This window comes from Haemaphysalis longicornis, unplaced genomic scaffold, assembly GCF_048455015.1.
Source record: "Haemaphysalis longicornis isolate Haplotype H1 unplaced genomic scaffold, Haemaphysalis longicornis Haplotype H1 scaffold_7, whole genome shotgun sequence".
In the NCBI taxonomy this organism is placed as follows: Eukaryota; Metazoa; Arthropoda; class Arachnida; order Ixodida; family Ixodidae; genus Haemaphysalis; species Haemaphysalis longicornis.
In genome coordinates, this window is record NW_027526422.1 from 132,151,432 (window position 1) to 132,178,226 (window position 26,795).

At 48.9% G+C, this 26,795-nt stretch overlaps 1 long non-coding RNA gene across 1 annotated transcript; it reads left to right on the forward strand.

The window, feature by feature from the left end:
* The first annotated feature begins 3,421 nt into the window (after window positions 1-3,421).
* Window positions 3,422-7,019, forward strand: LOC144147004 (uncharacterized). The gene is made up of 2 exons (XR_013317794.1): window positions 3,422-3,881; window positions 5,649-7,019. It is a non-coding gene; the product is annotated as an uncharacterized LOC144147004 (long non-coding RNA).
* The last annotated feature ends 19,776 nt before the right edge of the window (window positions 7,020-26,795 follow it).

Here is a 26,795-nt window from a genome sequence, read left to right on the forward strand (position 1 = left end):
ACGTTCTCGCAAAAAATTCGTGCCCTTCCACTCTGTGAAAAAGGATGACCTGCAAAGCTGAACGCAGACCATGGAGTGAACGAAACAAAACACGTTTATCGTAATTTGCGATAGAGGATATTTCTAAGCAATTAGCTGAATGAACCTCTGTCGGATCCAAGTTTTGTTCTTGCAGATAAACATGGAACTGCCTGTGTTCCTCCCGCGTCGTAACCATCTTACCGATAGTGTAAGGCCGGGTTCAGACTGTTGCCGCAACTGTCCTAATTACTTGAAAGAATGACGTCATTTCACGTCTAAGTCAACCAGACTGCGTGACACGGCATTTTTTACGTCCATAGATCACAACACGGGTTTTGCGTCGGTAAGCTAAATCATAGCATAACACACAAACCAATCCGCTCTACCACTACGAACTCCAGACAGGTCCCATTGGGCCGTTTAACGGCCGCGTTTAAGCCTCGCGCCAGCACAACGCACATGCCACCTATCAGTTCGGGCATGAATGCTATAGCTGCGTGTGCACGCCTCCCCTCCTCAATCCCACTATTCTCCACTAGAAACCTGCGCACGCAGAAACCGGCAACCGGTCATGTGCGGGCACTTAGAAGTGACAGACGCCGTCGAAAATATCGCCTACAAGCCCTCTGAAGAAGTGATATTGGTTCACGCCAGCGTTCCAAGCGGACAATTTGCTGTTCATCCGGGAGGGATTGGCCGCTACTCGACGGGCTGAGCTTGATGCGGTAATGGCGGTGCCAGCGACTTTCCGTGTTTTTTGCACCCATTCGCGCTTATGTTCGGAACAACGCTCGAATTCTTGCTCTTCCTCCAAACGAACGGCATGCATCCGTCCCATAACGATTTACAACATGGAAGCCCTTCAGCTCTATTCTCGCCTACAAATATGTGGCTGTGCGTTTTCTTTTCCCCTCGTTTGCATTCTACTGTGTGTGTAAGATGTCAGTCTAACACATCAGCCCACACCCGAACCACTCGATTGAGGTGGACAGCCGACTAACCGCATTGAGCCATGTAATTTCGACATCTAAATCTCCCACCAGCACAACCGGCATTTCATTGGTTGCGACATGAAGCCTAGCTTGTGCGTGCACGCCCCCTTTTTCTACTCGAATACCGTGAACGCATAAACTGGCACCCGGTGATAGCGCATACTTAGGCGTGAAAGCACCGGCGAAAATGTCGCTCGGAAGGCCTTCCATGCTTGAAGAAAATATGGGCTCAAGCTGCAGTGTTCCTACTAGGGAAGTTTCTCTTCTGCCGGGAGGGATTCGCAGCTACTTTGCGAAGTGAATTTCTGTGAAAACAGCGACGGCGTGTCTCGGTCGTTTTAGGGGGCAGCTCTTTGGTAGACGTTACCTGGGCATCGTGGGAGTGGCGTCTGTTTATATCCGCGTAACCGAGTGAGCGAATGCGGCAGCGACGAAAGAAAGAAAACGGAGAGCAGTGTCGAGCGAAGGGTGAAGTGGAGTACGACACGTCCGCCTATGACGTCATCTCACTGACTGCGTTTCCCTCACACATGTTTCAGGTGTTGCCACGTTGGAGCGCGCTCCCCCTAGACACTTTCCCCAGACGCTGTTCCATTCTCAGCTAATCCAACGAACGTGAGTTTTGCGCGGGAGGTTCAAACACGATATGCAACAACATGCTCGCTGCTCCCTTATGCGCATAGAGTTTCTTAGTAAGTATACTAGAGAGGAAACTGCACCTCGTAAGCCATGTCGTCGTGGGGGTTCATGTGAAGAGCCCCATTTCGGCTTGGGCTTGGCATGACAATTGGATTCTTAAGCGGTTTTTGGGATTTGCTTTCTTCACTAGGCATTAACACGTTTACAAGCTATAAGGAAGCCGAAATCCTCCCGTATCTGTGGTAGCCGTGTTCGGTGAAACAGCAGGCAGTGCGTGATCGCACCTGACGTTGCTCATGCCGCTGTCGAAGAACGCATGACTGAGCGGGGAGTATGCTACCCCGAAATTTGCCGCCGACGAAAAGAAGAAACAAAACGTACTTCGACGAAGACAAGATACGACCGCGGGGATACGACGGATACGGTCGCTTGTATGTGTCCTATCTTGTCATCGTGCGCTACTGTTTAACGCCACGTTTTCTTTTTTCTTGTTAAACTAGTTGGCGTTCGGTGCACCGGTTCACCACGAAGGCAACGTTTTAATACCAAACTCTTCAAGCAACTTATTATTTGCAATATTGTTAAAATAATAAAAGCAGTCTGCAGTAAGTTTTTCCTCAAATACCAACCTTGTTCGTAACTACAACCTTGGCCTGTGGAATAGCAGGCACAACTGTTCCGGCAAAAATACGCTTTACTTCCTTTTTCCTTAGTTTTAAAACAGACCTATTTTATTTTCCACGTACATAATTGCACACTATTCGCGTTTTTGTGGCACTTTGTTTAAATTTGCGGTCACTAAAACGTTTCAATCCAAGCCAGTGATGAAACTAAGGCGAGCGCAATGTATAATGGCGGTCCATGACGACGCAGACGGCCTTGATTTGAGCCGAATAGACGCTAGCGCCATATTCCTCTCTAGTGTATATTGTAAGAAACTCTATGCTTGTGCGGGTCTAATATGAACCACGTGACATTTGCGCAGGAGGTTCAAACCCGATTTGCAACATGCTGGCCGGCGGCTGCGGCGGCGGTGCACTGCGAGGTAGCAGGAGAGTCGCGCACGCCGCCGTACGTTCGCTGATCACGCGAACACTTCCTGAGACGCAGGAGTGATGCGCCGTGACCGAGAATATTGCAGCTCGCGCTGCGTACAAATTTTATATTAGGGAGTGTAGTTATCGTCAGTGTAGTTTTTACGCCCATCCGTGCTTCTGTTTTTTTCGCAATCATCTGATAACCGCACTGCCTCCGTTACCTGCCGAATGCGGAACTTGCCAAAGGGGCATCGGTGGAGGCGAGGGGGGAAATAGTTGTGAAAGAGATGTCAACAGTGGTGAGGAGGAGCCCCGGAACGCGCCGAGTAAATCGATGCCAACGGCATGAAAACTGGGGGGATGGGGGGGGTGGGGGGGGGGGGGCTACACATATACTGCTTTGCAGTACAAATACAAAAATTACGCCCACCTCCCCTCGCGGGAACCCTGGTGTGATGCGACGCTGAAGGTGTTCCAGACTACAAGCGCAAGCGGAGAGCGACCGTCGACCGAAAGGCCGCCGGAGTGCGGCACACCGGTTATATGCGCAGCGCCGACAGAGAGGAGACCGCGGAGAGAGAGAGAGTATTGCACATGCGCAGCACCGCGCACAGCGCCGCCCACCGGCGGAGTGAGAGCGCGCTGGGCCGCACACCCGCAGATGTTGAGAGACAGTTTTCGCTCTCACCTGCATAGAGTTTCATACTAATATACACTAGAGGGGACACTGGCGCTAGTGTCTATGCGAGCCGTTGATCGTCTGCTTCAACCCCCATGAGGGCGGCCATGCCAGATAGACGTGTGATTTTCAAACTTGGCTTGACTATGCCAACATCTTGACTTGACTCGAAATATCTTTTTTAAATTGAAAAGCTACAACTAATGTTTATTACAGTATAAATTATTAGTCGCATAAACAACTTGTACTATACGTTAAGTTTTAATTAAGGTTTAGAAGTACTCTTTTATAAGAGGGAAAGTGATTTGTGAACGGCATACGCGGCTGAGTTTAGCGGAGCCGGTGATTCGGCGGCGAAGCGTATTTTTTTTTCGTTTTTTTTTTTGCTTGCGAGTCGGCGGTCATGGTCAGCGGTGGCATCGGTGGCATGTGTCTGCTGAAGGGCCGCTGCACAGCGTTAAATTTCGTTCTGGAAGACTACGAGTAGCGGAGCGACGCGTCATATAACCCCAAGTAAGTATACACGGTTGTTGTTCATTTCCACTCATAAGTGTAATTGTTGTCGCCTTACCCGACGTGCGGTCGGCATGCTGACAAAATCGTGAAAGGACGCTGAGTAACAGCTGATCGTTTGCTTTGGTGCCTTAAACAAGCCATAACGGCCAACTCGACCATATCACCTCTGTTCGTCGCTAACACGCAGACGATGTTTTATTGACCGGATGGTTAATCGGGTTCTTTCTTTGTTGTACTATTCGTGTATTCTTGATGTCTTGACGCACTGTAGAGCTGTTTCTGTGAGCAAATGTTAATCTTATACAGGGTGTTGCGACGATAACTGGAACACTTTAAAAATTTTTCCTGAGCGATCCGCCGCTCTGTTCGCGCTCAAACTTCACACAAAGGTCGCATTTTGTGGTCTATTTTGTTTGACACCGGGAACAACAACGGTACTTACCTGTTTATTCTGAAAATAAATAAAAACGATTTTCGCCTATGGGAAAATGGCCGCTGATTTGGACGTGCGAGCCAGCGCAAGTTGATGTTGGAACGACGGAACCACCTGCAGAGTGAAACGCATGTTTGGGATTCACGTACGGAGCCAAATGGTGCAGCAGACGATCAGAAAATGCACCTAGAAATGAGCTAACAGACGATCAGAAAACCCGGTTTTCGGGCTCGCACGTCCAAATCGCCGCCTATTTCCCATAGGCGAAAATCGTTTTTATTTATTTTCAGAATAAACAGGTAACTACCGTTGTTGTTCCCGATGTCAAACAAAATAGACCACAAAATGCGACCTTTGTGTAAAGTTTGAGCGTGAACAGAGCGGCGGATCGCTCAGGAAAAATTTTTAAAGTGTTCCAGTTATCGTCGCAACACACTGTATGTTGAGAGCGACAAACGTAGGAAACAGGGTATCTTATCAGGCTACACAGCGAAAAAATTCTCGTACTTCATTCGTGTTAACCTTCCAGAAGACGGCCTCGTCTTGCTAAGAGCGGCAGGCATGCAGGGCGTTCTGGAGCAGTGGGCTGCATTTTACGGGAGTTCCTAATTTTGTGAAAATTCCCGTGTAGAATGTTTCTATTAGATGACCAATAACGCGCACTGATATATCTAAGCACCGTGTGTGTACATTACACGCCCACAAGTACCAATCATCACCTGTCTAACCGAGGTCTCACGCCCAGATATAACCAGGTACGCGTGTGAAATTGAAGGCTATTTTTTCCAGTGCCTCTAACAAGCGTGCCGAAGCGCAGGAACAGTTTGAAATTACGTGCGAAGGTGTCAAACAGCGTAAATGTTGCTGATCAGACGGTGCTTGCCTAAATAGCAACTAAATAGTGCCTCTGGGGTACCATTTCCATAATACACAAGCTGCCTTCATGCATTCGTTGTTCCGTAGCTGTTCCACAATAAGTTCAAAACATTTACTCATTTTGTGTGGTTGTTCAGTCTTGAATAATCCAACTGCTAAAGTCATGTCTTGTTAAAGCACGACCTCTGAAAACATTGTTGGCGTCCTGTGAGTTTATTGTATGTGCCTTCTCTTTGGTTTAAGTAATGACTTCAGTGTCAACACGGCAGCGCGCAGCTGATCGTAACTGTGTGTTTTTATGAGAAAGCCAGAGTCATTGAATATGTTATGTTGCTGGAACCCTTTTTGTAAATAAGCATGCTGGTGTGCTGGATTTTAAGAGTACATACTTGTGCTCTAAATATCTGTACAAAAGCCTTGCAAAACCTTCAATGATGCCATCCATTTCGATACAGGTCCCAGCTGTGTCAGCAGTGCAAGGAGCAGACCAGCAGGCAACACAAGAAGCTGCACCAGGCATGCAACCAGTTTCCAAGTCAGGGTCATTGGATGGATCATCAGCAGCGCAAGACAAGGCAGGCATGCCGCCAAGCTGCCAAAAACACAAAAATTCTAGCAAGGGCCACTGTTGAAAAAGCAAAAGGGCTTGGGGAGAGGTTGATTGCAGCCTACGATATGTAAATAGTAAAAACAATCCTGTACATTCAGCTGCACAATAAAGAGAAAAACAAGTGGTGAGGAAAGTGCCTTGTAGTGCATGGAAGATGTTCTTTGAATCTTGCTTGTTAGGCACTCAAGATTCAAACTATTTTTCTCGGGTGCAAGAAAATTAGTTGTTCAAAACCATCCATTCTATGCATAAATGTGACTTATAGCAGTGGCTTCATTTGCGATAGCCTTGGCACAGCATGAAACCAACTTCATTTAACTACCATGAGCAGCCATTTGAAGACTTGTGTACGTGCTTATTGAACTGAAAGAATGAAGTGGAAGTATTCTGCGTGGTATTTTAGCCCACTGTGTTCCAAAGTGGTATTCACTTGAGGGACCTTGCTGAGGAGGACTGTGTGTGGTGCCAATGACTGTGAGAGAGCTGGCACGTCCTGACTGCCCATGTAAACCTCTATTGAAGCCAGGTTCTATTGTGCACCTTTCACAAACTTTTTTGTGACGCCGCCACCTCCTCCAGCAACATATTCATGAAGGTGTGACGTAGGGGATCAGCTTTCACCACGTGAATGTCAGTTAAAACTTACATTATACGTTGTGGCTGCAGTGTTTTGTTTATGCACCATTGATGTCTGCCCAAACAATGGATTGAAAAATGTTAAGCTGCCCTTTCCCATCTTGCACTGTCAGTATGGCTCAAAAGGTTCTGATCAGTGGGGTAGAAGGCTGCCTCACCTACTTCTGGCTGTTATCAAGTTGCAGATTGTATCCACCCACTGCTGTTCACTGTGGCTGTATATTGTCATGCCGAGTGTACGCTGTTTTAAGACCCTTGTTTTGTTCGTTGATCAGATATTGTTGCCCTGCTTCTACTGTGCTGGCAGATGCTGATCGAAACACTTCTGCTCTAGGGTTTTTTTTTTCTAGCTAAGCTTTTCTAGGGTTCCTTTCATGCAATCTTTTTACCGTAACCTAACGTCGCATTTGTTCACCACTTACAGTAACCATTTTGTTGATTCCTGCATAAAGCAGCCTGCGTACATCAGTATGCTGGTTGCGAAAATGGCAATGCTGGTAGGTAGCTACAAACTAAATCCTGGTACCAATATGTTCACAGTGGCTCTTGGATGGGACAATAAATACATTGATGCGACATGCTTATGCCTTCACTCATTTTCGCTGCATAGTTTGCATGTTTGCTGTTTACCAGCCTTCAAAAGTTCAAAACAACTTCATCAAGGTAAGCTTGCACTCTTGCTTTCGATGTATTAAGCAATGCTGTGCTTTTTTTATTAGTGTTACTGAGTATGACTGTGGTGAGGGCTTTTTTATAAATGAGTGAAACGGAATTCTGCACTTTGCTGTTGGCACAATAAATTCACACAGTACTCGCTTAGTGCAGTCGCCAACTTTTTCTCTGCATGTGCTCAATATGCCTGTCTCCAGGCGCTGAGCCAGGGTTCCACTAACGCAAACAGTTGCTACAGCAACACCTGCCACTGGATGGGGAACACTGTGACCAATGTAGAATCACAGCGACTTCATTGAATAGCAAGCATGCATGCCGGTGATCGCCTCATATGGCTTCACCAGTACAGCCGGTAAAAGGCTTGTCTATAACACAGCTTTCGTACTCAGCCCTATCCTGCCCCGCCGGTGGGGGATTTCAATAAAACTACTGCGGAATTCTGAAGTCTTAGCCCTTAACTTTTGCCTCCGACATGTTTGGAACGAGTATGTTTCGGCAGTTTTCGGATGTAGCTGGTTGAAGTTGAAATCGCTGTTATAGACAAGCGATTTACCGACTGTACATAGCTATGTAAGCCATAGTTTATGGCCCAAAAGTACTGGTAGGCCCCAGGCAATCATTTGGCCACGTTCTGTTGCAATAGGTAAAGCCATTCTACCGTTGCAGAGGTACGTTTTCTTCCCCTGTCTGATACTGCACTGCATATACAGAGTATTCATTTAATTACATTGTTTTTACCTTCAGCTTCAAACACCCCATATGCGTCCATGGTTGCGGGTGGTCACAGCGATTGCGCGTGAGCCTTGGTTACACCGGTGAATACACGCAACTGCGGAAAGGGACTGTGTCGGCTGTGTTGTGCTTGCGGGAACAGCCTAGCAGACGACGGTTGCACTGGCGGAATCGTCCTATGCAAGCGGCCTACCCTCACTTGTTTCGCCGCTTTCTCCCACGATAAGGTGCCGACCCACCCGCTGGTGGACGCTCCCGCAACATTAAAGAAAAAATCACCGGCTGTGCACACATACTTACTGCTGATAAAAGATTTTTATTTGTCTTCGGCGCTACCGTGCTCGTGACGTTATAATCGCAAGCGTAGTCATGAACGTGGCTAGGATGGAACGCACTACCCGGCGCGGAGTGCTTCCCGTATCCATTCATTCCAGCCGTGCAGTATTTGCGCACTGCAGCCGCTGGAATCAAACGTCAACAGCAATTCTGCCCCGGAATGACCACCGACGCTTTCGACGCCGAAACCGAAACTGAAGGAGCGGAAAAGTACGAAGCCTAGTACATATAACAATCGTCAAGCCTCAAGTTAAGCCAAGTTCGAAAATCACGAGTCTACGTCACACAATCAGCTCCATGGGGGTTGAACGATTGCAGCGCCAGTGTCCCCTCTAGTTTCATTAGTATGAAACTCTATGCTCACCTGGGCACGCGCCGGCGCCAGTGCGTCTGCCGCTGCTATGACGCAACACAATCCACTTTAATCCAATCCAATCCAAAGCCAAGCCAATCCAATCGAATCTAATCCAATGCCCCTCGCGAGAGAGTGCTCGCTATCGGAAAGGAGAGGGGGTGAGCGGAGGAGAGTGCGGACGCCGCCGACGACGACGGGCGCACGCAGGAAGGACAGGGCCGCCGACAAGAGATGCTCTCAGCGTCGCATCTAAAATTACGGGGGATGCTTAGGACTGTCTAAGTATGTGAAGACGAAATCCTACGGTTCATATTACAAGCTGCATGCAGCACTGTGGAGGCTACATTGTTGTCAATAGCGCGCCCACTGAGGGCGCGCCTAACTTACTGTGAACGGGGTTTTGAAAGGACCTTTCAGTCTCCCCTCTCGGCAGGTGGAACCGAAACGCCCCACGCCCATTCTCACTTTACTTCGAGTTCAGTTAGGTGTCCCCAGTGGGCGCGCTATTGACAACAATGTAGCCTCCACAGTGCTGCATGCAGCTTGTGGTATGGAAGTATAGTTGGGCGTTCTGTTCATCTAGTGCTAAACCTTCCGTTGAACCATTTGTCCAACGCGCGGACAGCCCCTTCCGAAGCTCCTTCCACTCAATCGGCATTCTCACAAGTCTCCTATTTGCCCTCGCCGGTCCGGCAGCAGCGTACACTTCGCTGCTGTTTCCCTCTCGAGGCGCGCGCTCCACCTCCCTTTCGCAGAAGCATCCTCCTTCCTCTGTCCCGGTGCGCGCTCCTATCATCTGGACGAGTCTGTCCCTCAACGATACAGTTAAACCTTGAGGTAACAAAGTTGACAAAAGTTCGTAATTTTTCGTAACATGCAAGTTTGGAGTTCAGGCTGCGCGGGAATGAAGCAGAAACGAAACCTGTATGCTAGACATCTGCGAAGGTGAACTCTCCCTTTAAGGGTCTACTTGACAACGAAAAACTGCGACATTTTCACCACGGGCTTAGGACCTACACGGCGCTCCAAATATGCAATGTCTCTTACCCCCGTGTTCACAAACGTGACTCAGTTATCAATTTTGCCTTCTGACATTGTTTGGTTGGAAACGCGTTCCAAATGGGGGCGCGGCAATGAGGAGCGGAAAAATGTCGTTAAATCCAGTAGTTCGTTACATAAAGTTTGGTTACATCCAGGTTTGATTGTACGTTGTACTTGAAAGCGTTCCATGAAACATAGAGATGGAAAGATTTCGCATTAAAACAGAGACGGAGGAGATAGGCGACTACGATGTGGCGTTAAGCACGCGCGCCAGTTTCCTGACCGTCGCTCCGGGAAGATCTGGTTGTATCGCACTGTCCGAAGTATGACCACACGTTGACCGATCTCGAAGTTGCATAAATGAAAGGCTAAATGAATGAATGAATGAATGAATGAATGAATGAATGAATGAATGAATGGATGGATGAATGAATTCCCGAGAGAGGGGTTCCCGAGAGACGGGTTCTTAGTCCAGGATACCACTGGTATGTCTTTCCCCTGGGCGAGATTGACCAGAGGGTTGTTCTACTCCATGCTCGAGCTGGCCAGGGCTGCCTCCCATGTCAAGTTTTTTGTCTGCGTGCCGATTGTTGCCCCACTCCCAGTGGATGTGGTATAGCGTGGGAGAGCTCCTGCGGGTTGGACAATCTGGCCGGTGTTTTGCAGGGTACATGACGCTATACATGTGTAGGTTTGGGTAAGTATTTGTTAGTCTCCAGGAGGTTGGCTCCCATTGCGCTTAGTTACTTGTGAGGGGGCTGGTAAAGTGCCCTGGCTTGTCTGAGTGATTCTGGCTTTTTCCCGTAGCCTTTGAAAAGTAGTCTGAAAACAGCATGTTGTTACCCGCCCGGTTTATCAATTCACGGCAGTGGTGCTAGCCGCTTCGTTCCCTGCCACTGCCTCGTGGTAGGAGGTCCAGGACAGCCTCTGTGTTCCGTGGGGTCTCCCGTTAATCTTGTTTAGCGGGAACCCTTCCACTCGTCGTATCCTTCCTTTAAGTCATGGCATGCTTGCTTGGAGTCCGTGGTTATGTAAAGGCTCTTGTGGTCTCTCTAACGGCGGGCGAAAAAAGCAGTTTCTCTGGCCTCCACTTCCTCTGGATTCGTGTTCTTGATATCCAAACAATGTTAGGTTGTAATTACAATCGACATTTGCTCCCGCATGGCGGTTATTTTTATGCCTTGCTGCGTCGGTGCAGACTGTGTTAGTGTCTCGTCAATTCTCTTTCTAGATGTGCTAATCTCGCTTTTCTTACTTGGTGGGCTGTCTCGTCTGTTTCTTGGCATCGGTGATAGTTCTCTGCGCATGTCTTTATCAAGGTCGAACACGCTTGGGATTTGGGGTAAATCAGTGGGCGTGCCTACTCTTTAGAGTATGGCTAGGCATTTTCACGTGTATTACAGCCTTTGTTTTCGAGCGATCAGGGTGGCTTCTTTGATCTACTCGGATGTGTTTGTTAAGCCCAATTTTGTAGTTTATTCGTGGCTGTGGATTGCGCCAGTGCGACTGCGTTTTTATAGGCTCCTCCTATTATTGCTTCTATTTGGTTATTCCCTCGTCAGCTTAGCCGGCGGCACAATAGGCTGTACGCCACTCTGCTGATCACCAAGGCTTGAACCAGACGGTGAGTGTCTTCCTCTGTCATTCCTGTTTCGTTGTTTGTTATTCTTCTGGCCATGCGTGCTATTTCCTGTGTGGTCTTCTTGAGCACCTGTATCGCCGGTATTCAATGGCGTGGAATGGATGCAGGCAACCATGCGAGTAAGCCGCCATATCTGTGGCCAAGCGTCTGTTGCTAGGCGACGTTTTGCGCACGGCCCCCAGATCAGGCACCCCTCTTTTCCTCCATGCAACCGTGTGAGTGCGCCCATGGCCGGACTGGAGGAGCGGCTAGCGCGCACTTTGAGCGCCTGACGCTCCTCCAGTCCGGCCGTGGTGCGCCGTCACTCGTTACGTCGGGCTCCGCGGGATGGCGGTACTTGTCCATGTCCGTGGCGCATCGGTCATGTCTGGGGCCGTTTCCAGTGTTGCCAAGCGAAGAAATTGGCCCCTAAACTTTTCAACGAATACCATCTATACTGTAGTTGGCCTTGAGTTTCTATCCCTAGTCCGAGTATCCTGTTCAGAGGGAGTTCTCAAATTTTTTGACCTTCCAGCGTTACATTGTCTCCCAGGCTCTTGTATCTGCTGTGGCTCCTGATCGTTTCAGACTTATCTGGAGTTCACCAGAGGCCGCTGTCCTCGGCGATAGTTTATTCACAGTTCGCCGCCTCTTAAAATGCTTCTTCCCATCGGGATCATTACCCTAAATGAGCCTTTGGTTGGCCAAATGGATATATCATCCCCATATAGCGTATGGAGAATGTTTCGTATTTCGTGCTGTTATAAATGCCGAGATAATCAAGTTTACTTCCACTCGTGCCGGGCGTCGTTCAAAAATCGGCTGATCAAATTGGAAGGCAGGGAAATGTTGGGCCAAGAAGTATGAAGAAAAGGGGTGACGAGGGAAGGAGCCGACGAGCAAGTGTGGGGAGTGCCAACACCCTCTCTATTTTGCTAAGGCCTCTCCACCGGTCCCATGACGTCACGCTAAGGGACCTTTCGGGCGCGTCGTTCCACTATTTCAGAGCGTCGCGCCCGTTTGGCCTGTAGTTCGGTTACTGCCACAGTTGGCTGCTAAGTTCTGAACTGTTCGGTGTAGAGATTCCGCTCATATTTCTTTCTTGGTTGCTGTAAACATTAAATGGCCTAGTTCATGCTTAGGACTACCATTTCATGTGCTTTATTTATAGGTGTTTACTTTATAGCGGAACACATCTTACTGTGTAATACTCCACCTTTGAGCGCCTATTAAGTTTCTTTCTCCATTAGTGCAAACAATTTAATATACCTAGCCAAACGACAACATTGCACATTATTTGAAGTTTTCACAAATTTTTCTGCTTAGCTGTTAAAACTCATCATTCAGATATGACCCAAACAATAATGCTGGGCTGTAGAAGTTCTACAGTGTGTGTTAATGGGTGCAAACTACAGTCATGCCATGTCATATATGTAGCCTTTGTGTGCACCACTGAAGTACTGGATAGCTAATCCAACCGTTATAAGAAACCAATGAAGTGTTCGCAAAAACGTTTTTATTGCATCAGGAATAACGCTTTACTTCTTCGGAGTTGCTGCTTTGCGGGCTGCGGCCTTCTTCTGCGCATTGTCTTGTATGATGTCATTTCTGAGCTTGCAAAAGTTGTTCAAAACATTATTGGTTGCAACGCGAACTACCAAGCCCATAAGCGTTTGTGCAGTGTGGCCATTTTCACACATCTCGATGTCTGGTTCTTCCAGAAGTGAAATCGTCTGCGAAGTCACAACGCCACGTTGATTACTACAGGATAGAAAACCGTTCACGTTTTCTCCAAAAGACAACTTTTCTGCAACTAGTTTTGTCATCAGTACCATATGAACTGTCCATGGCTGCGGAAATTTCAGGCCTCCTCTCGTCAGGTTAGCTATCATGGCAGTGTTTTCCGCTTCGATCTCGCCGTTTTCAAAAACCAACGTGCTGAAACAAGTAGAACAAGAAAGCTTCTTTGAAACAGAATGAGCCGCGTACCCTGCAATATAAACTATAGCATCCATATCGGAGTGGCCGCTTGTTATATCATCGTCAGTAACAGACACAGAAAAGTTGCACGCCAGAAGATCTTCGTTGGTGTCTCCACACTCGGCCTCCTCGCGAGCAAATATCAAAAGTTTTTGAAGCCGAAGCTTCTTCTCACACTCATACAGTTGGCGCACCGAAATGTGGTACTGCGCTCCTGCTAGCTGACGGTAACGGCCAAAGCGGACCTCTAGCGCATCTGTCTGAAACTTGCCCAGCAAGACGTACTTGAAGTGAAGTTCTTCCAAGCAGTAGCGCGCGAGTTCTGGCTCCTATGCAACAAAATTGCAGTGTCTTACCCTCTAATGCACTGTAGGTGTGAAATCCTTCCTTGGAATGGCCCGCAACCACGCTTTCTTCTGCACTTCGTCTCTTGGGAAGCAATAAACACGCACTTTGGGGCCATTGTCATAGTTTCCGCGGCACCCGGGAACACAGCACCGGCCCATGTTTCACGAAGTTGCCCTCGTTGCGACACGGCAGGTGTTCAGCGTTGAATTCCGGGCACACTTTCCATTCGAAGGCTTCTACACGCACACACGCCACAAAAGGAACAGGACCGACAGACTCGGGCGAGTAATGAAATACTGCACGAACAGCACATTGAAAGACAAAGGCAGCGGCTTGCCGCTCACCGAAAGATCGAGTTCCCGCCAGAACTTGCCCGTATGAGCCCGCCAGCGGAAACAGAGGGAGCCGTGCTGCCTTGCCGGCTCGCGCCAGTCGAGCGGTCGGACACATAGCGTGACGTAGCGCGTGTGGAAAGGAGGGGCTGGAGAGGCCTGAAGAAAATTGAGAGGGTGTTGGGAGTGCGCGTCGTGACGCAGATGTTCAGGTGGGGAGGCGCGCGTAAGGGATTGGCTGCGCCCAGTGATGACGTAAGCTTTGACGTGCAGGTGTATCTGTACGGGCACAGATTCGATCGGCGGCCTCCAAGACACACTCCAACAGGCAACTGATACCGTCAATCAGTATGCCAAAGAGTGCGAACTAATATGCGCTCCGCAAAAGTCTCAACTTCTGGTCGTACGCAGACGACGCACAAAGAAAGACAAAGACGACATCCAAGTCACACTGGAAGGCCATCCCATCAGGCCTACAAAGGCGATACGAATACTTGGACTTGATATTCATGCGGACACAAGGAACAACGAACTGATTCAGAAACTAAAGACTACCGCCGAACAGGTCACCCAGATGTTACGCAGGGTGCAGAACAGACAAAGAGGGATGAAAGAGGAAGACGCCACCAGATTGGTCCAGGCCTATGCATTCTATCGCGCATTATCTACGTGGCCCCGTATGTAACTCTGACCAAAACTGAGCAGGAGCAGCTCAACGTCATTATACGGAAAGCCTACAAACAAGCACTGGGTATCCCCACGAGCGCTTCGACTGCTCGACTACTCAAATTAGGTATTCACAACACAGCATCAGAATTAATCGAAGGACTCCTCTCCAGCCAAAAATTAAGACTCGAACTCACACTTTCAGGCAGAAAGCTCTTGACGAAACTTCAATGGACGCCTCAAGGGTAGCTACAACCCCGAACTCTTGCGCCAGATATGAGGCAGCACATACACCCCCGCAATATGCACCCGGAACACCATGCAGGCAGAAGACAGGCCAGGGCCGAAGCTCTAGAGAAAATTTACGGTAAAGACGAAGGGACGGTTTACACCGACGCAGCAAGCAGTAACCATACGGGAGCAATTGTGGCAGTAGCAACATCGACGGACAAATTCCTCACCAGCGCAACCATCCCCAAAACTACCCCTCAAGAAGCAGAAGAAGTAGCCATAGCGCTTGCCATAACCCATACCAAGGCAACGACGATAATTTCTGACTCGCAGCAGGCCTGCAGAAGATTTAATTTTGGATCGGTGACCCCCGCAGCATACCGCATCCTGAGCACAAACCCCCCGAAACGGCGCGTCACGATAGTCTGGGCGCCGGCACACTCCTCCCTCGCGGGCAACGATTTCGCCCACGCGACGGCCTGCGCACTCGCCCACCAGCCCCTGGAAGGAGAACCTGACCCCACCCCTGTTGTGACTTACCGTAACATTACCCAGCATTACCGGCTAGAACGTAGAGTCTATCCACCACCTCACCCACAATTAAGTAAAAAACAAGGCTCGACACTTCGCTTACTTCAAACAAACACGTATCCTCACCCAGTCCGGTTCCATATGCAATTCCCCCATCAGCATCCACCTCAATGCAAGTTCTGTGGAAAATCAGGCTCCCTATACCACGTAGTCTGGGAATGTAGCCAAAACCCACACTTGCCACCACCTTTCCCTAGCTCCAACCTCGAGCAGTGGGAGCATAGGCGTGCGCACAGGGGGGGCAGGGGGGGCGGCCGCCCCCCCTAATCATCAGAAGGGGGGCGCCAAATTTGCCCCATACCTTGCCGATGTAACACATGAAAGTAAAAATTTATGCTCAGAAATATTTTGTATGTGTTGCAATTCCATCGCATTGAAATAAAATTTTTATAACCATCCGTCTTTGCACTGCGTTCGGACCGCTAGGCCTTCAGTGAGAAGAGGTCGGAAGTTGCTGTAAGGGGGGGGGGGGGGGTGGGGGGGCGCAGCGGTAAGACTTCGCCCCCCCTAATCCAGAACTCTGCGCACGCCTATGAGTGGGAGACAGCGCTGTCCAGCGCACACCTCGCCGACCAGATCATGCTGACGGAGAGGGCGGAACGTGCGAAGACGACGCTTGGAATTCTGGACTAAGAAGCCATCCCCACGCGTATAACTGCTCAATAAAGTTTTCCTCTCTCTCTCTCTCCTAGTTGACGCAGACGGCGTGTAGTCGGCGGCATCGGTGTCTGATCTACGGATACGATGGCTTTGCTGTAGGTTCTGCCCCAACCATCACAACTGTGTATCATTTTTTTCTACTAATGCTGCTGCTTTGCTGGTAGCTGTGAATACCACCAGCTCTGCTGTTTTCTCAGTCTTCGTTTATCAATTGGTAAGGTGGCCGAATTTTTCGCTAGATTTACGATTGCTACATTGAAGCGTAGAGGTGGTATTATAGATCATTGAGGCGTGTCTTTGTTCGACATTTTTATTCTTTTAGATCTAAGTTTTCCTATTCCTATGGTTGAGGTACTGTATGGTAAAAAAGCATTCAGATAATTCTAGATTCCCTCTCCACAAAATAGTTTATTCAGCTCTTTTAAAATGCCGCTGTGTGACCCATTATCAATCACCTTTTTCTTAGTCGGGACGCATGTGTTTATTTCCTTAGGTAGCCTTCATAGTATGCCTATAAATGCCAGACGGCTTTTTTCTCCTGAAAGAAGATGTGCTCACCAAAGCCTGAGAGAACACAACATTCTATGGGAGCTTACGTCGGCGTGTTTGCGCTTGAAACTGACTGCCCACTATGGGAGTAAGTGTGGCGCAAAATATTTCCGTGAAAAATTATCCTGTTTACTTTGTGAGGTAGTCGTAGTTGCGAGATAAAAGAAGCATTTGCCATGACTGAACAAAAAGATACTTCATATAATGCACCATATCAACTGCATTCATCAAACGGCTCAGACTAGATTTTTCAGATTGTGTGTAGAACAATGTACAGGCAATGATGAATACTGCTTGGTCTAAACATTTTCCTTGCCTTGCCACGTGCTTATGAATGTTTTTCACATAAGCTGTGTCATCTCCTTTTGTTTGTGGTTAACTTAGCGCCAGCTGCGCACCCATTTGAATAAAAAAAGCTCCCCTCCAGGCGATTGCATGTGAAGCGAGGCGGCATCCTCGGCGCAGACACCTGCGAACAAATTCGAACCTTTTCCACACATTGGGGCGACCTGTTACAAGACCATATAACCTCTGCTAGCTCCCGGCCCGCTTGCAAGCTTTCGTCGTGTGATAAGGAATACAAGTGCTTTAAATTAGTACCCAGTCCCTCAATCCGGTGTCCGTGAAACTTAAACTTACCACGTTAATTTTGTGATCGACAGGATTAAACATTAAAGGCTCTTGACGTTTTTGTACTGGGAGTCGTAAGGCTTGTCCTGTGGGTGAACGATATTTTCACCTACCACGAAAAAGAACGCACTGCGTGGTGTCCAGTTAAAGAGCGCTTCGCGAATTCATGCGCCTACTCTATTCGCAAGGCGCGCAGACGGTGGCGCCGCTCGGTGCAGGAGGAGAAATCACTCCGTGGAGGATCGGCGAGTGACGCAAAGACGGGAACGTCGGAGCCCGCACGTCTGCGCGTTGGCCGGCAGCGTTCGCCCATAGTATCACAGGGATTTTGACGCTGTTCCACGTGATAAGAAGCACAACATTCACCGGATGCATGTTATGTTCTAAAAGGTATCGTGCTTAATACACCGCGTGCAACAGATTGCAGCGCGCTGCACGAAAACTAGTAACCGAAACACGAACCGAACACAGTGCGCATGGTGTGTATTGTGATGTTTTAGTCCCTCGTCTTCGTGCAATGCTCTTAAATCCTTGCATTTATGTACCAACTCGTCTAAACAACAACTCCGCTGTTACAGGGCGGACTCCTTTAGTTTCCGTCGCCCTTACTCGACGTTTGTATGCATATGACAAGTTCGATCCAGGTCACAGATGTCCGTCGCCCTAACCGTGCAAGGAACGGTAACGATTCGTTGTCATAATTTTATTTTCTTCGTGCTCATGTTCTTACATAGCAAAGCAAGGGTGTGTGAGCGCAGGCATAGCACATTTTAGTAGTGAGATGTTACGCTGAACCGTAATCTGTTTACAAAACCTACCGCTTTTGACCGTTTCTGTGCTTTGCGCATCGTGCGTTGTGCGGACGCGTTTTCAGATATAGGCTCATATTGCACGTACAACACTGTGAGGGCAGTTGGGGACGTCTTTGGGGACATCTTGGCCATCCTCTTGGACATCTTGGACATCTTGGCCATCACATCAAATTTCACAAACAGGCTTGCCCAGGCGTGCTAGTTTAGAACCAGCATTACAATAATGATTTACGTGCAAAGAGCTTTGTGTTTCCTCCTCGGATTTCCTTGTTTCAGGGAGCCGCTTCTAGCAATGCAGAAAATGTTAGGTGATAGTAAGAAAGCTGCTGAAGGTTGTTTGCAGGTTAACATTATGCATAGAAGTTTCAAGCATTTAATCAGCTCCAATCTGGAGCCACAAAATTGTTTTGGCTGGTTTGGATGTGCTTTTTTTTTATAAGCAGCATCCAATGCTATACTAATAGTGCGACTTATCAAAATATTGGTTTTAGTAGGGGGCAACGCGACTACGACAGCGACGGCGTCGGCCGTTCGGTATTGATTTAAACAAAAAGAAAACGTCACGGTCAGGTAGTTTGAAAACGTTTATATCCTTGCCTTCGCTGGTGGTAAAACAGACCTAGTGGGAAACTATTACTATTCACACTGGCCAGGCCATTGACTTGCGTGTTCTGCACGGAGCGACACAACGTACTACCGAGCGGTATAGTATGAAAATGCCTTACACAGGCAGGATTTGTTAATCGGGCGTTAATAAAACGCCTAGTAAGCTCGTGTACTCTGAGAAGTCCGAACCGCTAATGAGCGGACTCTACTAATTGTGGTGCTTTGTAGTGAACCAGCGATATTTGCAGGCAGAAACTTTGTAGCGTCACAGATCGAGCGCTGGCAGCCCTACCGCGGCAGCAAGCGACGTGAGCGGCTTTGGCCATATCTCTTCACCTTCGCTTGAGGGATGAAATGTTCGTCTTTAGTACTAATGTGGCACGTACCATCCAAGTTAAGGCCAGCCGTTAAAATTTGGCGTCACCGCCACCTAACGACGTTAAAAAGTAGAGCTAACCCCTTTGCTTTCAACGCGCACATAAGCGGCGGTCCGCAGAGGGAACCCCCAGATCCTCCGTAGGACATCCATCTTGGATCGCTTTGCGCGCCTCCTATAGGGTGTGCTACTTGCGAATTGTGGAACTCCAGCACTTACTACGCGATTTGCCCAAGCTGTGGTGCCGCTACCCGTTCAACTTACTAGCTCCGTTTGTCCGCAGGCCCCAAGCCCTGCACATGAGACGACACCAGTTCCAACGAGTTGGGGAAGCAACGGCAAGGCTTTATTTTTCGCGGCAGCCGTGGCTTTGGCGGTGGCTTTTGTGGCACTCTTTATACTCCTTCCATCAAAGAATAAGCCCCAAGTCATGCAACGCACCTGCCTTACCCCGGGCTGTGTCCGCCATGCCCACGTCATCATCGACAGGCTGAACCGAAGCCTGAACCCGTGTCATGACTTCAGAGCCTACGTGTGCTCCGCTTGGAGTCCAGCGAAAAGCACCATCGTCACTACTTTTTCGGTGATGGATGACGTGCGACAGTCCTGGTTTCCGAACTTTTACCGGACCTTAAGCAAAGGCACCGAGACGCTCGCCGCCGGCCGGAAGCCGCTGGCAATGTACGCGTCCTGCATGGGCGACGAGTCCGCGTACGGCTCGGACGTGAACCTGTTTAGGACATTCATTCGCGGGGGCGGCCTCAGCTGGCCCGAGAGGCCACGAAACGGGAGCGTCTTGCGCGTCCTCATGACGCTCGCGTTCAAGTGGCACGCCCCGCTCTGGTTTCACCTCACGGCCCTCCGCCGAAAGTCCGTGGACGGCTGGCGTTTTTTCATGGGGCCAGGCGCACTCATCCCAATGATGTGGAGGCAACACGGCCTCATTAACACGGGCCACAGCTACGAAATATACTGGGATTCCTTCAACAGGGTTCTCGGCAGCGGACATTCTGACGCCACGCTCATGGGAGAGATGAAGCTCATGGAGGCCGACATACTGGAGAAGCTCTTCGCCGTTATCAATCCCTCCGTCGCTCGACCTGTACTCTTGCCGATCGCGGAGATGGGCAACTACACTCCCTCCTGGTCCTCAGACGAGTGGCTCCGCGCCATGAGGCACGTGGGACTAACACCCGAGGTGATGTCCAGCGACCAAGTCTTGCTCAGCGACGAAGGCTTCTTTAGGACACTGGGCATGGCCGTGAGCAAATACACCGACGACCAGCTCTTGGCTCTGATCTCCTGGTCTTTTGTGCAGCTGTATGCGCCGGCGGCTGACTTAGACCTCATGAACACCCGATATGGCGGAACCGAAGCTCTCAAGATATTCCGGCCCTACTTCTGCGAGCGCTTCGTCGAAACCGCTTACCAACTGCTCGTTATCGCGCTGCACATGGTATCGCGCTTCTCTGCCGAGGAGCGTGCCTTTGTCAGCGCTGGCTTCGACGCTCTGGTCTCGGTCGCTTCGAGCAAGGTCAGCGAGGCTCAGTGGCTAGACGAGGAGAGCCGAGATCTGGCCGCCCAGAAGGTGGCTTCCACGCGGCTGCATCTCTGGGCGCCAGAGCGCTACATGAAAAACGAGGAACTCGAGGAAATGTTTCGGGCGTTCCCCCACGTGGCCCCTTCGTTCGCAGAGTACTGGATCAACTCTACGCTGAGTGTTGCGGCACTGTACAGTTCGGAGTCCTACGCGGAGACCTCCGGCTACTTGTATAATTACGTAGTCCCGTACTTACGCTACGACGTCCTGACAGGAACCGTCAACGTGGCCGTGGCGGCTGTGACGCAGCCGCTGTACTACGCTGACGGGACCAACTCCATGTTCTACGGTGGCATCGGATTCTTGATGGCGCTAGAGTTGCTGAAGTCCCTGGACCCTCAGGGGATCCGGTGGCACCCTGACGGCACGTTCAACGAGTCAATCCTGTCCAGGTACGCTAGCCAGCACACTTCTAGTGTATTTTGTACAATATGCCTATAATATTCCAGTTTTGCTTGCGAACGGTCAGTGCAATAGCAATAATGTTATCGCAATTCTTAAAGAGTCCATGGAGACGAAATACAAGTTTTAAGGACAAGTATTCGGGCCCTCCACAAGACATCAGCCGTGCTCACAGCTCTCGAACTGAAACTGCAAAACAGAACTGAGTTGGCGAGAAAGAGAGAGAGAAAGGGGGAGCTAACTCTGTTCCACGACTTTCGTCTGTGTGTGGGACGTTCGATTCATGAGTCAACGGTGATGGAGTACGGGGCAAGTGGGTGATGGGTGTCTAACACCGAAGTTATTTGCTCCAAAACTTGTTACTTAAATTTATTTATTCATTCATTTATTTATTTTTATTTTTTGTTTGTTTGTTTGTTTGTTTGTTTGTTTGTTTGTTTGTTTGTTTGTTTGTTTGTTTGTTTGTTTGTTTGTTTGTTTGTTTGTTTGTTTGTTTGAAGTGCTCGCTGACAGCACTGTGTCTTCTGGGGTGATGTACCCGGACATGAGGTATATAGGGCGTAAAAAAAGACACGTCACTAAGGGCACTAAATCAAGAATGGGTAAAAATAATTGTGTAGATATATATATATAGGAAAGAGAAGTGTGATCAGAAAAGGTGAACACATTTTCTGCACAACAAGAGCTCGGGGATGGTGTGTAGATTATGCATTATGAACTCATAACGAGCATCAGCAACGTGTTGCTTTTGGTGCAGAAACGCAAGAACAGATGGAAAAGTGCCGGTGAGACCTCTCCACGTGATGCGTATTCAAAATTTTATATTTTCCATGAAGCGCTTAAACAGAACTATGTCATTGCAAAAAATGTCAATTTGAATGAATAAGGTTAAAAAGAGAAAAGTTGCAGATGACATCTGCGTTAGGGTCTTAAGATGTACGACACGATAGCGTTACTTCGATTCCCAGGGAGCGTTATGATGAGGAACTGCTGCATTTGCGATTTATGCTTCACGAGCAGCACGGAACGTCCGCGAAGAGAAAGACTAGCCTCAATGCTGTTTTATTCGCCATGGCCCAAGAGAGTCTCAGGCCCTCTGTACTTCTATCTCTTAAGGTGTTAGCGTGAAAGGTTCCGGCTGCGGGGTGTTGGTCGGTTTGAGCGTAAAGGTGGGAGTGACAGTGTTCCAAAGTGCGGTTTTCTACTCTCTGTGCTGGACAGACAGTTCTTGCTTTTTTTGGAAAGAGAGAGAGAGATCCTTGTTGGGTAAAAAATATAAGGGATCCTCGAAAGGGCGATAAACAGATGTGATGGAGCTGAAAGGTGGAACTTGAATCTAGGACTATGAATGCAGCGGCTCCTTTACTTGCCCTCTAAATCAGCTCGCGCTTATCTTGAGGTAACGAGCTGGTTAAAGCTGCCTCCATGTTAACATGGGTGTGGAATATGTAATGTTGGAGTTGTTCACCCCTGCGCATACCTCTGTACATGCCTAGGTTGCATGAAAGAGAGTGGATGTTTTCCCGATTTCAGCAGTTTTAATTCAATGCGTTACGTTCCCCCCAACACGTTCATCCATATTTATTTGTAGATACTTCTGTGTAGTTCATCATCCACGGCGTTTGCAATTCTTCAGCGTTTGGGGCCGCCTGTAGCACGGAGGAAGATCTTGTTCGTGGCGTAATATTATTAGACTTTCTTAACTTTTTTCTGGAAAAAGAGTGCAGAAGTCGTGGTGGCAAGAAGCGCTGTGCGAGAGCTCGTGTGCATCAAGGTCGGTGCCTCGATCTCTACAAACTCTTTGCCGGGTGTCCAGGTGACGCCGTTAGCTTTCTTCATTGCAGATGGGAGTACCTTACAGAAGCATCAGGTTTTGTGACTACAGCCAACAGTCTAATGCTCTTCCAGAGTCCGTAAAGGTGTTACGCTACAATTTGATACTTTCGCGAGTCGGATAACAAAAACTTCCGCTTCTTGGTTCCTGTATGTGGCATGATCATGCAGTCACATAATTTACCGCAGTACTCAACTCCGACAACTGCTGCCTCCTATTTTCGTACATTTCGGAGTCAGTGTATTCTGTGCTCGCAAAATATTTGACTCTCGCCGAATTGACTTCATCCTGTCATATCAACCCTGCTTGTGTAGGTTTGGGTGTAAGTTTTTATGCGGAGTCGCTGGATCGGTGACATGAACGCGGTGGCGTGCAATCGATAATTTCCGGTGGCCGGGAGGGGTGCTTGTCTTTCATACGATGACCCGTCCTGATTTTGTTATCCCAGCCACGCCCGTGGTGACAAGACACCGGTTTGTCTGAATACTTCAAATGTGTTTTAGACGCACAATTTGAGGACCTATTCCCAACCACATCAAACGCCAAACAGGCCTCTCCCATTTACCTTCACCCGCTCCCCTGCTGCATTGCCAGAGCTTATTCTTTGCTTCCAAAGTTTCCTCTGTCGTCCCTCCATAGAGTTAAAGGCCTGCCTCTTCTACTACGCCCGTCTCTGGGTGTACGTTCTGCTACCCTAGTGGTCCAAGGGTTGTCGTTCTTCTCACGGTAAAAGTTGCGAGATGGAGGACTGCCTTATATGCTGTCCTGGTGGTGTTCATTTGACCCTCTTCGGGTAAGTTAGTTGTATGGTAGCCTCAGTGAAATCAGGCTCATGATCATTTGCTCTACGAGTCTTATTGTTTCTTCTGTCATTCCTGCTCTTCTCTTGGTTAGTCATTTCATAATTTAGGCAAGTGGCCTTCTCTCTTTTTTTTTCGGCGATTGTGAGATAATCTCTGCCGCTTCATTCTACGGCCACCCCGAGCATTCTTACGTGACTGCTCTCTGGGAGGAAATTTGTCCCTACTCTCGGGGTGACTTTTAACTTTGCCACTTGCGCCTTCCGTCGTTTTCCAAATACAGCTAGCGGCGGAAACAAAACCGCGCGAATATCGGAAAATACTTCGGAAATTCGTGTACAATTGTCAGTTCATAGCGTTTGGTTTTAGTCGTATATGCTTTTAATGTATGCCTTAACTGAATTTCGAGAGACTACCGTTCATTATTTGCCCATATTTTAGTTTGGAGACACAGTGCTGGTTCCGGCATTAATTTGGGTCGAAAACACGCCCCGGTGGCTCAGTGGGTACGGCATTGCGCCACTGAGCCGAAGGAAGCGGGTTCGATTCCCGGCCGTGGTGGCAGTTTACATAAAGGAAGCAGAAAACAAGAACGCCAGTGTATCGAGTTTCGAGCGTGCGTCAAATATAGCCATATTGTCGATATTAATCTAGAGCCGTCCGCTACTCCGCACCTCGTAGCCCTGGTCTGGCTTCGGGATGCGAATTACCAAAACAATTTTTATCTTCCCGTATAAAGGTGCTTTGGTGTGATGGCGCCAGTTGCATGCATGGCCGACGACCGTGTCTTCCGAGCATGCTACCACTGACAGGGCGTAGAACGAACTTAACTGCGCAGGAGCGGCACCTGCTGAAAATGCGAGTCCGCCGTGGTATCACTGTACCCCTTTCTGTACTTCAGTTGCCGTTGTGCCACATTCCATATTATGTCGAACAGTCCCACATCACTGTTTCAGTCATAGCTTCTGAGTGGCAGCGATGACGTACATCCGTGGACGCTTGAAGAGCACGGCTGATAGCGGAATGGTAGCAGCCACGGGGAGATCAAAAAATGAGCCAAATAACGCTATCCTGTTAAGAGTAGCTGACGCCTGGAGCGCCAACAGATAGCTCATCCAGAATCAGCCCGCCGTGCACATAGTGGCCCAGTGGTGAGTAACGCAGAAAGACGGTTCTAGGGAAGCGCTTCTGAATCATTTGTAGTCTAAGGGACGACGAAGGGCTTAAACAATTCCAAAATGCACGGGCAAAGTCGAGCTTCGGTGAATTCAGAGCGCGGTAGATTGAGACGAAGCATGATCGCTCGGGGAGTTCACTAGCCTCTCGGGAAATCACGCCAAGCATACGCAGACAGCGGTTGGTCAGGTAGTTCGCATGCGAGTTGAAAATTATTTTCACATCCATCATTACATCCAAATCACGCATTACAGAAACACCTTTTACGGGTTCACCAAGCAGAGAATACGTAAAAATGAGTGGCGAAGTCTCGTGAGTATATGATATCACGATAGCTTTGGAGAGATTCAGCTGTATATGGTTGCTGTCGCATCATGCCAAAACAGCGTCGCACGGAATTTCGCGGGCGGAACGGCCCAGCTCATTCCGACATTATAGCAATGATGGCCGCGGCCGTCCAGCCCGGTTCGCTTGTCACCATCGTAACGCTACCACGATTACAAGCGCACATAGGCGTGCGCAGAGTTCTCGATTAGGGGGGGCAAAGTCTTACCGCTGCGCCCCCCTTCCCCCCCCCCCCCCCCCCCCCGCTTTCCAGCAACTCCCGACCTCTTCCCCCTGAAGGCCTAGCGGTCCGAAAGCAGTGCAAAGAGGGATGGATATCAAATTTTTATTTCAATGCGATGGAATTGCAACACATACAAAATATTTCTGAGCAGAAATTTTTACTTTAATGTGTTACATTGGCAAAATATGGGCCAATTTGGCGCCCCCCTTCAGATGATTAGGGGGGGCGGCCGCCCCCCCCGCCCCCCCCTGTGCGCACGCCTATGCAAGCGCAGGAAGCGGCCACAGCTCTCGGCATCACGCACAAGTCATTACCCATCCACATCTCGCGTTTTGTAACGTCTCGCGCGTGCGAATTCACAGGACAACATACCAAATCATTACCCAGCGTTCGCGAGACAGACACATCATGATCCGCTCACTCTGCTGTCCAATGCAACAAAATGTCACATCTGTTCGCCTGAGTGTTGCACTTCCAGACCCAGGGAAGTGAACCGTATATGAACGATCCTATCGAACATACCGCGAGATCGCACAGCACTAACTCTGGGTTAGCGCTGAGGACTTACCACTCAGCACATAAACACCTATAGAAGGGCAGCTCCGGGCCGTTCACTTGGACACCCCCAGTTCACCCCACCCTATACTCCTCGCCATGCCGCTATACTGCGGACCCCCTAGAACGTATTTGAAAGACGACAGTCTTTCTTACTTAATCCCAGAAATTTTGGTCTGTCTGTATGTCTGTCTGTCTGTGACTCGATTCAGCCACCGGGCCAAAGTAAAACAAGGCATGCGCAATAGTCTTGTCTTGTCATAGCTAAATATTCTTGTTAAGTCCGGTGTAATGTTCATACTTGCCAACATTTTTGAAGAAGAACAAGACATTGCACAAATATAAGACAACACATTAATACAGAAGTGATATTTTCCGTGTTTTTATAAGAAATTATACATGCTTGATTTTTGCGAAATTAAATACTTCATCAACAGCAGAAAAACAATTAACCCCGCCGCCGCCTGCTGTCACCCCCGCCAGTATAGCTTCTCGTGCCATTTTAAGAATTTAACCGGCAACAGTTACGAAAGGTTCCACTAGATAGGTTCCACGTTCGCCTTGGAACGCACGCGGAGTAGGGCAACGTGGTTGTATCAACATTAAAGCAAGGCGCCTCGATTTACGCGCGTCTCCGCCGTACGACAGCTTTGGCATCGAGACACCAGGCATGGAGCAGTGGAACGCAGTAAATTTAAAATGATTTAAGCAAACCTTTGGCGTCTTTACCTTGGGAGGAGCGTGGCGCAAGAACAACAACATGAGAGGTGAGCGGGAAAGCCAAGGAAGGCATTTACTTGGCAAAAGTTGATAAAGACTATTGTCTTTTGTCGACATTTGCAACGCAGGGAGCAGATACGCGGCCATTTTTTCATACCGTACG